At 43.9% G+C, this 12,576-nt stretch overlaps 1 protein-coding gene and 1 long non-coding RNA gene across 12 annotated transcripts in view; one reads left to right on the top strand and one right to left on the bottom strand.

Annotated features, from left to right (window-relative positions):
- The window catches only part of LOC147027995 (uncharacterized), a 30,980-nt gene extending 24,022 nt beyond the window's left edge, over nt 1-6,958 (bottom strand). For 2 of the 3 annotated variants that reach the window (XR_015057369.1, XR_015057372.1), the window contains exons 1-2: nt 6,760-6,958; nt 6,542-6,589 (exon numbers count right to left, since the gene is read on the bottom strand). This is a non-coding gene — a long non-coding RNA (uncharacterized LOC147027995). The remainder of the gene's footprint in view (nt 1-6,541; nt 6,590-6,759) is intronic. The other variant, XR_015057370.1, reaches the window with a different exon arrangement.
- LOC147027994 (testis-specific expressed protein 55-like) overlaps nt 1-12,576 on the top strand; it is a 79,666-nt gene that overhangs the window by 33,213 nt on the left and 33,877 nt on the right. For 2 of the 9 annotated variants that reach the window (XM_085877911.1, XM_085877908.1), the window contains exon 1: nt 6,870-7,004. The exons of 3 other annotated variants lie outside the window; for them this stretch is intronic. The gene's annotated coding sequence lies outside the window, so the exon portion shown is untranslated. Of the gene's footprint in view, nt 1-6,787; nt 7,005-12,576 lie in introns of those variants that run through there. 4 more of the 9 variants (XR_015057366.1, XM_085877909.1, XR_015057364.1 and 1 more) reach the window with 4 other exon arrangements.

The following is a 12,576-nucleotide window of genomic DNA, read 5'->3' as shown; positions in this document are numbered from 1 at the left end:
AAGTTCTTCTTATGCTATCATTCTTTTACAGTCCCCTGCCACGCTGTATCGAATTTGTGAAAGTAATGTGTTATATATGTGAAAACCATATAATTTATTGCTTAACAGAAAAAAAACGAAGAATCGTGCCCCTCATGTATGAACGAACGAAAGACGTCACTTCCGCCCACCATCGCATTTCGCACCGATCGCCGAATGCTGAAAGCTAAGTTCTTCTCATGCTATCATTCTTTTGCGGTCCCCTGCCACGCTGTATCGAACGATTTCATTCCTTCTGTTATATATAAAGGTGCTTATCACAATAATAACAAGATTTTTACATTTCAAATATTAAGTACGCTTCTTAATTGTTTTTCAACTGAAAAAACATAAATTGGATATTTTAACATTAGTGTACTCATTTGCTTCACCACAAGTGCTGTGTTGAAGGATTTCACTTGTTTTAATTATTTTCACTGAATTCCCATCAGTCTGTATCACAGAGAGTTATTTGTACATTACATGCATTTTATAATCTCTTTTTGGTCGGACTGTTCAATGCATCCACTTTACTAACGCATGTTACCCTGTGGGTTGCCAATGCAGCATGCATGGCATGTCTTATACACGGACATATTTCACGATTACAATGTCATGAAATGTTCAGATTCAGAGCACATAACCACCACATCTCTCATCAATGGCTCCTTGCACCACGTTTTATCCACCTGTGCAGGTACAGGTTACAGCCAAAGCTGAGATTAGTTGAACAAAGTACACACTTGTCGAGTAACTTGGCTCAAGTGAAAACACACAATGAGAAAAAAAAAATAAACCTCGAATTACACCAGAAGGAAGAACCATTCCCTTATATGACACTGTTGCTCTATTTTTATGTGTACATGTTCAAGGCTCATGGAAGAGCTCAAGCAAAATGGAAAGGGGAAAAACAGCAACAGCAGAGTAGAAGTGAGAGTGAGATGAAGGAAAAGAGGGAGAATAACACATTCTGCTGAACAAGCTGCGGACAAGCTGAACAAAATATAGCAAGAAGTGGAAGGGGAAAGCGGGGAAGACACAGAGAAATAACAAACGAAATGACAACTAACAAATGGAAATAGGGGAGGGAGAGGGGGGAAATACAATAACTTGGAAAAAGAGAGTGTTTGGTCATTTGGAAAGGAAGAGATCAATTATGAAAGAATAATGATGAATGACATTTTTGAGAGGGACAAAGGGAATGGTTTTAAGGCAGAGTATAAAGGGACTAGTTTTACTCTGGGCATAATAAGTTGTCAACATTAAGAAAATAAAAAGCAGTCGGACGGAAAGGATTTGTGGTGCGATGGAGTGAAGGAAATTTAAAGATGGTAATCATGTTTTCCTGATGAATTTAAGCTGTTTTTTTTTTCTTTTTTTGCCGGTAAGGCCTAAGTCACATTTGCCACGGCGGCCGTGGGGTCTACAAAATCTACGACCACTAGCAATTATAGGGCGGCCGCAGTATTTCCATGGTCACACAATGTAGCAGTCACATATGTTTTTATTTTTTGGGGAGCCGCACGGCGTATTTAGAAATTGTGGAGACCGAAAACATGGCAGTGCCGTACGGTCTTTGATTTGATGTCACACGTTGACCTTAGGGCGTTACTGCGGCGGCCATATAATTTTCAAGGCAGACGCAAGGTAGCCTCAAGGTGCCCGCAAGGCGACCGCAGGGGGACCGCAGGGGGGCCCTAAGGCGAGCGTGCGGCCAGACGGACAGTAACGAGTGGGTTCTTTTTTTTCACCAGTTCTTTTGTTTCGGCTTGTCGAATTGCTACGGCGAACGTAGAAGTGAAAAAAGTTATAACTCCGCGCTATAATTCCACGGCAACCCCTACGGCCTGTAAAAGATAGCCAAACGGCGTAGGGCCACCCTGAGGCCACCACAGAAACTCTGCGGCCGCCGCATGTTTCTGTCAATTCAGAGGGCGTACAGCCGCCGTATCCTCGCCGTAAAGCAAATGTGACTTAGGCCTAACTCCTGAATATGCTTTGGACTTTATGTTGTTTTACATGTTGTGATGGTTGTCTGAGACCCAGGGGAGGCATATACCAACACACAAGGGAGCCCTCGTGTATATTGTGGAGCTAAATTACTTTTCCCCTCATATCTGTGGAAAGGGAAATTGCGTTGCGTTTGTGTAGGAAACGCACCCTATTGTGACCCCCTTTGTCTCTCTGTCTCTCTCTGTCTCTCGCCCCCCTGCTGGCTGTTGGTGAGTTGTGCGTGAGTGTGGCATCATGGCGGCTCTGCGAGTGAAGCTGTGAGTACTGTGTCATGTTGCTGTTTTTCCTATCCCCTTTTTGCTCCCCTTGTATCCTTGTTTGTGTGTGTGAAGTTTTCCCCTGTGTTTCCTTTCTTTTTTGAGACATGAGAGAGAAAGAGAGTGTGCACAGTAAGTGTTTCGCAGGCCTGTTCAGGGCTTCCTGGTCTTTGGGCCTGCTTTTCTACTTGCTGTGTTTCTCCGTTTTGCCTTTTTCTTGGCTAAATACTTCATACATATTAATCTTTTGTTTCCCTCCACTTGCTAGTTTTGTTGTGGCAGGTTTGCATTTGTTTTCTTTGATTCTTCAATTTACTTTGTATTGTTTTACATGATGGAAAACATGTTTGCATCATAGTGTGTATGAGGCACTTACTCCAAAGAACAGGGTCATGGTTTGTCCACCGGACGGAGTCAGTGTTGATGATGTCATAATGGGTTTCGGAGAGCTCATTGGGCTCGAAAACATTCTTGCAGCATTGAGGATGAATCAACGTGTTGTGCTATTTTTGTCTGAAGAGCGATACGTTGAAGAGGTTGAAACCGGCTTGTCTATCCCGCCGGATCTTTTTGTTTCTATAAGACCTTTGGACACACCTGCTGTTAAAATTATCATTTCAAATATTCCACCTTTCTTTAAAAGCGAGAAGATTATCTCTGCTTTAAGTAATTTTAGGACGGTTGTATCACAAATTGACATGATCCCATTACGTTTGCGTTCTGGCATTTCGGTTCGACACATTATGTCGTTCCGACGCCACTTATATTGTTTTGAAGAATGGTGCACGGTCACTTAGTACTGCTGTGACTCTTAAATATAAAGCTACCGAGTTTATATCGCCACTGAGGTAATGACATGCTTTATTTGTGGCGAGCATGGACATTTAAAGAATGCGTGTCCGAAACCAAACATTCCTCGTGGTGAGTCTCAACACGTGGAACCAAATGAGGAATCTCAATGCCAGGAGCCTACACCTAGCACTAATGATGCACCTGGAGCTGCAGAACCCAAGCCAAGCACCAGTGGTACATCTAGAAACAAGCGTCCTAATGTCAACGGTCATGTTGTAATAGTGAGTGTTTCTAAAAAGCTCTCACCGAGATACAGCCAGCTCGTTAGCTGTTTGGGAATCGGGAAACAAATTTGCTGTTTTAGCTCCAGTGGATGTTGACAGTGCTCATGATCATGTACAGGATGAGCATGATCATCAATAAGAGGGTGGTGTTGTGCCCGAAGAAGTAGTTGTGACCATCTCAGTGGTTGCTGATGTCATGGACATTGAAATCCCTCTCTCTACAAAAGGCATAGTGTCTGAGACATCTGCGTTCCAGACAACTCCGGACATTGCAGAAGTGGAGCGTTCGGCTTCAGTAACAGCTTTTCCCCTCCCACCAGAAATTGAAATGCCTGCTCCACCTGTGGTGCATGGTTCAAGTATGGATCACCAATCAGACTATGATTCTGATGGGGCCTCGTCGCTTGCTTCTGGTGATAGTACCGAAGTCTAGAATGATCCAGGCTTATTTCAGGAACCGGAGGGTGTTCCGACTGTGCCCCCCCCCTCAGGAGATCATAAAGTTCTTACAGCACACCTTCCATAAGAGACATGTTCAAATTCAAGATTCCTTTACTGACCTGCACAGTTTTATCACCTCTGCAAAGCGGCTGTTCCTTCATTCTGAGCAGTTTGGTATTATTGAGCCACAAATGTTTCGTCTCAAGAAATTGGTTTTGAAAGCAAGGAAACTACTGCATCCATAAGCCGGCTGTTTGGCCGAAAACTGGACAGGAGCCTTTAAAACCCAGACTATCTCTCTGGCAAAGGCCTGTCTGCATGGGTGCCGAGAGAGGGGTGGGGGGGGGAGCAGGTGGGGTAACTACTCTGGGGCCTGGACCTAATAGGGGCCCGTAATTATTCCTTCAATTTTTTGTTTCATATAATGATTGTTCGTGATGATAAAACGCTGTGGGGGACTTCATTTTGTGTCTCCCTCCAAGCCACTAAGGATGATTCCCCCGGAATGCCATTGCCAGGAACAGTGACACCCTCCCTCCGAAAATAAACGACTGAGGGAACAATTTACAAAATCACAATCACCTTAATGACATAAGTGAACAAAGTAGTGTTGGTCACACCCCATTTAGATGAAGTGTGTTAAAGAATCTGCATGTAGGAATAAGTGAATAACACTCCAATTTCCCTGACACGGCATGTGTTTTGGATGACGAAAATTCGGAAACCTCTGTATAGGTTGTTTAAAAAAACAACTTGAAGGGTTCCTGGATGAAGGGGCCCTACACTTAGTTTTGTCCCAGGGCCCCCCTTCTGGCTCTTGACAGCCATGTGTATGCTCGCACATGCAGTGACCTTTGCACCCTCCAGTCGGCTCACTGAATCTCTTTTGTACATGCTACACTCTGGGGAAGCCGTTTTAAATTCAAAACTGCCCCCCCCCCAAACGTATTCCTCCAACATCCTCATGGTCCATTATAACGATGCATGCGTACTCGCGATATACTCATCCTTTCACTCATGTACGTGCATGGATTCTCAACAGCATGCTCAACCTTAACCACACCCGCACTACACGTCCTGCCTGACTTCGGTGCCACAGCACGTCCACTCCCCGCATGCCAAAACACATGGTTCACAAGATGACCACAATATTAATCATGAGTATCTATTATCCATATTTATTAAAGACTTAAAATATTTATCATGACTTTTCTTTCGTGTGTGTGTGTGTGTGTGTGTGTGTGTGTGTGTGTGTGTGTGTGTGTGTGTGTGTGTGTGTGTGTGTGTGTGTGTCAGGCCCGTCTCCAGGGCTCAGTATTAAGGGGGACATATGAACTGGATAGGGGGGGGCACAATTATAATATTTATGATAATCCGGTATGCTATTGTATTCCTGCAGCATTGACGCATCGACACTGAGGAAGCTGTCGCATATTAACCAAGTTGATCTCAGCTAGATTTAATATGTTCTGATGTTTTTGGCCTAAAATTATTCGAATGCAGGAGAGCCGCAACAAACTGGCACATTCACAATGCAGATATTCAATGATTAGACAATTGGCACCAATTCAGGTGCACTGATACAAGGTGTTGTCTAGAATTGGCATTAGAAAATTAATATACCAGAGATACAATGACTAAACGGGGGAGGTTGGCACCGGAATCAGTGCACCTTCAAATAAGATACAGGAGGCTATGACCTGTGATTATCACGTTAAACTATCAACAGCAAATACGACCAGCCTGAAGATACCACAAGGTCTGCATTTAAAGCAGTCAATTACACAGAGGTAAGGTTATGCACAAAGCACTAGATATGGGATATGCAAAGCACCAAACATAACATTTATATTAAACATCAGAACTACAAAGCAGCCGACCACGGCGGGTGCTGACCACAACCACAACCACAACCGCATACATATATATGTATATGTGTATATGTGTATATATATATATATATATATATATATATATATATATATATATATATATATATATATATATATATATATATATATATATATATATAACCATCCACAGCATCGACAATCGACACGAGGTCTTGCGGCTGTCTGTCGTCTTGGCTGCTGGCGTTGGTGCTTGCGTTATCATCTTTTATCTTGTGGGCTTGGACTGTATTGTCTTGCCAATTTATTTTGGAGATGCGCTGGCAAGCGCACACTTATCTCTTGACTGTTATTCAAAGAAGGATATTATTAAAGAACAGTTTATCCAAGAAGGCCTTATTATTCACCACGTTGAACATCTGGAAAAAGGGTTTTAGTTCACAGGTGAACTCTTAAACAGCAAGGAGTTCACAGTGGGCGCTCATCCTTAAACAGCAAGTTGTTCACAGGGTGCAACAGGGCATAAATGGGTAGCGTACAAGTGGGGGAGGGGGCACCAGATGCGCCATGGGGGGGCATTGCACCCAAATGCCCCCCCCCCAGTGACGGACCTGGTGTGTGCGTGTGTGTGTGTGTGTGTGTGTGTGTGTGTGTGTGTGTGTGTGTGTGTGTGTGTGTGTGTGTGTGTGTGTGTGTGTATTGATATAGATACATATATTTCGAAATATATATATATATATATATATATATATATATATATATATATATATATATATATATATACACACATACACACACACACACACACACACACACACATATAAACATATTTCAGGACAGAAGTAAGGATACGCATAAATAATTTCACGAAGACACAGAAACCAACCTTGTCCATGGAATCGAAAAGTTGAGAGAGTTCCTCCTGTTTACGATCCTGTTTCACACAAAACAAGATTTTCAAAAAAAAAACTGTCATGCATCATTGCACAAAGATAAACAAACTTGGTTGTTTTACAAAAGAAAGTAACAACACAACCAGATTCAGTACAAGGTAGCATATGAGCAGGTTCTGGAGTTATACAAAGGAGTGGCTTGCCCTCTCACCGACATCGTGCTTGTCCTGTAGGATTTTCAGGTGTCCGTGAGTCTTGTCCTTGTCCCGTGGGATTTTCAATTGGCGTCTGTGTGTCTTGTCTGCTCTGAGCATCTTTATAAAGAGTGCCCTCCCTCGAGTAGGGTGTGGTGAATACAGTTGTTCGTTCCTCTGGTATGTCAGTTTTATTATTTTATTTATCTGTTTTTCAGCAAGGTGGATTTAGTTGCTCCAGGCACAATAGCTCTCCTGATTGGTAAGATCGCTTTCATGTTTTTGTCATTCCTCCCAAACCAATCAATAAGAATTCAAGAAACCTGTCATTATGAGTGACTTGCCCTTTGCCAACAATGTGCAGTAAGTTGTATTCAGATACCCCCATCCAGCCTCCTGCCTGTCTGGAGACATTTCCCCCCCCCCTCCTCCTCATCAGTTGGTCCTTTTACATAGGTATACCGAACATTATTAATTTCACATCGTCACCATACCGTCAACCAGAAAACCCTTTGTATTCAGAATATGCATCATGTAACCAGGACCAAGGAGGTGAAACTGGGTAGGGAGGGAGTGGGGCATTCTGCTGTCTTTTCCCAATGGGGCCAACACCCCCCCATCCCCCAACCTTACTCTTCTTTTTCATGAGCCATTAATCCCAACAGTTAGTGGTTGGCCACTCAGATCTGCCTTCTCCATTCTCCTCTATCTCTTGCATAATTTTCTGTCAATCCCTTGTTCTTCAAATCTCTTTCCACTGCATTCCACATCCATAATCTCTCTCTTCCTCTTGATATTTTCTCTCTAATTGGCTCACTCCATACTTTCTTGATTGTTTCCTCATCCTCCTTTCTTCTCATCATGTGCACAAACCACTGCAACTGAGCCTCTTTAATGTTTTTGGTTCACGAAAAAATATTTTCACGAAAAATATAAGTGACCACTATATTCACTATATATAATGCACTATATTCGTTGTTGTTGTGTGTGTGTGTCTGTCTGTCTGTCTGTCTGTCTGTCTGTCTGTCCCGAGCATAGCTCCATGGGTTTTGATCCGATACTGATGAAATTTTGGTGGGAGGTTTATATCATGATCTAGTTGTGTTTTCCTGAAAATGGGCGTGATCCGCCCATTATGGGCGGAGCCACGCCCAAAAAACATGTTTTTAGGGGTAGCCGATTTCAATTTGCATCTTCTCCGAGGGGTTTGTCGAATCTGGCAGTGGTTTTGGTATTTGGTTTGCCCAATGGCACCTGCATAGCCCCATGGAGCTCAATTTTTCATTTTAGTTCCAAGGTCAAGGTCACAAGGTCACGAACTTAGAAAATTTCGAATTTTGACATAAAACTCATACGACCGCCCAAACTTTGAGAGCTCGGATGACAATATTTTTTATGCATAATCTTGAGGTCATTCCCCACCTAAAGTCTTGAAACCATTTTGCTCTATCTCGAACACCTTGCCCGTGGCGCCCCCTTCAAGTTTGTTTTTACGCTGAGTTCATCAAAGTATGGATAATCCGATGAGTGCGAAATGCCGTATAGCCTATATGACGTTATATTGTTCCTGGAATGTTTCAGAGGAAGTTTTGCACAAAAGGTCATAATCCTTGACCTTTGACCTTTAAAGTTCACAAAGGTCAAATTTTCAAAGTTGTGGGAATCGAACCCGGTTTTCGACATTTTGCAGCTAATAACCTGTCACTCGTACCACATCATGTTGATCATTTTTATAACTTGGTCAAACATTATCACATTGTCTCATCCTTCAGTTCTGAAACAATCTACATCGTCAAATACTGCTCATGAACCATCGTCATCTTCAGACTTGTATACAATGCAAACAATGCCTGCTCTCTTGCTTATCTCCTCATTCCTCAATTGCTCTCTTTTGTGATACTCAATTGCTCTCTTATAATGCTTCATCTTCCTCTTTCACACGTGTGGTTCGAATTACTGTATAATAATGCACTATTCTTTTTCTATTTAAACAGACTGCTCTCAATTCGACCTTCACTTCATACCTTGTCTAAAAAGCCCAACTGTTACAACGTTCCTTCTCTCCATTCTCTTAATTCTCCTTTATTGCATCCATCAAGAAATGTCTTTCGTTGCATTTCTAAACTAAAAATATAAAAAAACTCCAGTTTGCTATGCATGTTCGCTTTCCATCAATCATCCTTTTTTTTTTCCAACTTCAGTGCCAATTCACCCCTCTCACCCCTCCTTCTCAAAGCAACCATCACACTCTTCTCCCTCTTATCTAAGCTACCCTCTCACCTTTCTCAAAAACTCCCACCTCACCTTCTCCCTCCATTCACCCCTCACTCACCCTTCTCAGAGTTACCCCCCCCCCTCTCATCCACAAAGCTCCAACCCTCCCCTGCCCTCTTTCCTCCATCTCATCACTCCATCTCCTCAAATTCTCAAGTGCCTTCTGCCCCCTCTCTTATTACTCCCGACTGTACCTCAACTCAGCACCACGGAGCCTTTTCTCCTCCTCATCTGGTCCTCTCCCCAAGCTCTTCTGAAATCCCTTAAACTCATTAAACAACTCTCCTTACCTCCCCCCACCTCCCTTGTCCTACCCTCCCCCTCCACTCCCCTGCACCTAAAAGTCTCCTCCCCTCCCTCTTCATTAACAGTGTGGACCTAAAATATCTGGGGCCTTCGCTCAAACCTGACAGATATTTCCACACAGCTTGCCACTGACAAACCAGACATTATCTACCTAACAGAAACTTTCCCTCCTCAAGACGTCTCTGACTCCCAAGTATCTGTCCCTGGTTACTCCCTCCTCCGGAATGACATACCTGAGCCTCGTCCTGGTGGAGGAGTTGCTCTCTTCATCAAAGACTCTATTCCTCACTCTCCATGCACTGTCCTCACTCCCCGACACCCCCAGAAATACCTCTGGCTACGGCTTCCCCTCCACTCCCACCTCATGTTTATATGTGTACTCTATCGTCCACCTAACACTGATGACTCCATCTGCACCTCACTATCCGAAAACATGGACCAACTTCTATCCTCTCATCAGAACTCCCTCTTCCTCATATGTGGTGACTTCAACTGTCATCACGCCAGTTGGCTGGGTGTGGGTACCTCTCTCACCTGTCATGGCACTTCAGCAAAAGACTTCTGCGACTCATTGGGACTCACTCAATCAGTCAACTTCCTGAGCAGGATCTCAACCAACGGTACTCCATCTCTTCTGGATCTGATTTTGACAAATTTCCCTGAAAAATATCTGCTGCTCTTCCTCTGCTCCAATCGATTCTTCTGACCATGTGCTTGTAAAAGTGAACATCTGTCTGGCTGTTATTGGAGAACCACCTCAGTGCCATCGAGTCTGGCATTTCACTCAGGCTGACTGGCAGAGTCTCCAAGCAGCCATCAAACTTCTAAACTGGTCTCCCATCGCTACTTTCTCCAACATCAACTCATCCTGGGAATTCTGTCAAAGAAACTTGCTCTCCCTCATGCACAGATTTATCCCCTCTTCTCTTTATATTAGTTGTCCTACCCTTCCTCCCGCCCATGGTTCAATGAAGCATGTGGCGAGGCAGTTGTCCTGAAACAACTTGCCTTTGCTTCTTGAAAAGCAAACCCAACTGAGGGCAATCTCAGTTCCTTCCATAAAACTCGGAACAAGTGTGTATCTACCCTCAGGAGAACCAGAAAACAACATCTTTCCAATCTCAAGGCTGAATGCCTAAACTCGGTGTTTGCAGCTAAATCTTGTGTCCGAAACCCATTGCTTTGTGTAGCCACCATACCAAGTTGCACCCAACTGTCCCTGGACTCTGTGTCCTTTTCTTCTGACAAAGTGAAGTGCTTGCTGTCAAACTTCGCCTCAGATTCCGCAACCGGTTCAGACGACATCAGCCCACATGTCCTAAAAACCTGCTCCTCTGCTTTTGCTCACCCTCTCTCTCTTCTATTCACCCTCTCATTTGCTCAAGGTCATCTGCCATCTGCTGGGAAATCAGCAAACTTTACTGCCCTTCATAAAAAAGGTCCAAAAACAGATCCCTGCAATGACAGACCAATCGACATTCTCCCAATTATCAGCAAGGTTATGGAATCCATCATCGCTTCAGGCATTAAATCCTTCTTCTTCTCCAATGGCCTAATTTCTGATCATCAATTTGGTTTCAGACCAGGTCACTCTTCGCTGGATATGCTGCTTCTGCTCTCCCAACAATGGCTGGAGGTCCTCAATGCCGGACATGAAATCAGAGCCAATCCCTCTACATATCGCGTGCTTTTGATATGGTCTGGCACCCTGCCCTGCTCACCAAACTCTCTTTCTATGGTATCCAAGGCCATCTCCACTCATGGCTCACAGACTTCCTCTCCTGTCGCAGTCAACGTGTGGCCCTAAATGGAGTTCTTTCATCCCCTCTTCCTGTCCAGGCAGGAGTCCCTCAAGGTAGCGTTCTGGGCCCTGTTCTTTTTCTGGTTTTCATCAATGATCTCTCCGACTCTCTGGAAAATCCTCTATATCTCTTTGCTAATGACTCCACCCTCTGCCGCACCATCTGTCATCCCTCAGACTGGCAAGCAGCAGCTTCTTTGCTCTCTGCAGATCTGGATAGAATTACCAACTGGTCCAACACATGATACATGTCTTTCAATCCTGACAAATCTCACACTCTCACTATGTCTCCAAAAGGACCATTTAGAACCCCCCCCCCCCACCCATCTACTTTCTCAACAATCCTCTGGAAGAAGACAACGACCAGGAATTTTTTTCACAACTCTAGAGAGTCCACGACTCTAGCGAATTTTTTTGAGTCCACGACTCTAGCAATCACGAATTATTTTTGAGGTCTGAAGCAGAAAAGGTCAACATAGACAAAGTTAGAGCCTTAAGACCATTTAAGACCCTGAAGATCCTTTCAAATCCTAACTCCCTTAAGACCTTTTAGAACTCAAAAACTATTGAAGACCATTTAGATCCCCTAAGACATTTTGACTCGTTGGACCACTAAGAAACTTTAGACCCTTGAGAATATGACCACCCTTTAAGACCATGAAGACCTTTTAAGACCTTGAAGACTCATAAACCCTTTGGATTCCAAAGAGCCTTTACATCCCTAAGTCCCTTTAGATCCCAAACTCATTTAGACCCTCTTGACCCTTTACACCCCGAACACCTTTTTAGACCCTTGACACCCCAAAGGCTCTTTGAGACCCGATAGACCCCTAACACCCTTTTAGACCCTTGACACCCCTTTGGCTCTTTAAGACCCTATAGACCCTGATAACCATTTATAACTCTTAGACCTCGAAGACCCTTTAGATCCTCTTAGATCCACTATAACCCTTTAGAACCCCGAAGACCCATCGACTCATTTTTACCCTTTAGACCTTCAACCTGTCACACCTTTTATAACCCTGCAGACCTCTTTGACTTTTCGACCCTTTTTAGACATTTTAAGACCCTTTAGACCATTTTTGTCCGTAGCCTGATGGAGTACTGCTCTCCCCTCTGGGCTGGTGCTCCTGCCTCCCACCTTTCTCGACTTCACGCTGTCGAAACCAGGGCTTTTAAGATCATTGGCATCTCCCGCAATGAAGCTGAGTCTTTGGGCCTCTCACTCAATCACCGCAGGTTGGTCGGTGGTCTTTCTGTCTTCTACCGACTCCTCTCCAGCCTTGCCCCCCCTGCTCTCTCTGCGATTTGTCCCAACCACATTTCCACAGGGCGCTCAAGGTCCGCCAACAACCCCCTTCTGGTAAAACTACCAAAATCACGAATCACTGCTCATCTTCACTCTTTCATTCCTCTTTTTTCCCGCCTTTGGAATAAACTTCCTCACTCTATT

Source organism: Eptatretus burgeri, chromosome 4, assembly GCF_056783735.1.
Source record: "Eptatretus burgeri isolate ZD-2024b chromosome 4, Ebu_testis_v1, whole genome shotgun sequence".
Taxonomy (NCBI): domain Eukaryota; kingdom Metazoa; phylum Chordata; class Myxini; order Myxiniformes; family Myxinidae; genus Eptatretus; species Eptatretus burgeri.
This window is presented reverse-complemented; position numbering and strand designations above follow the sequence as displayed.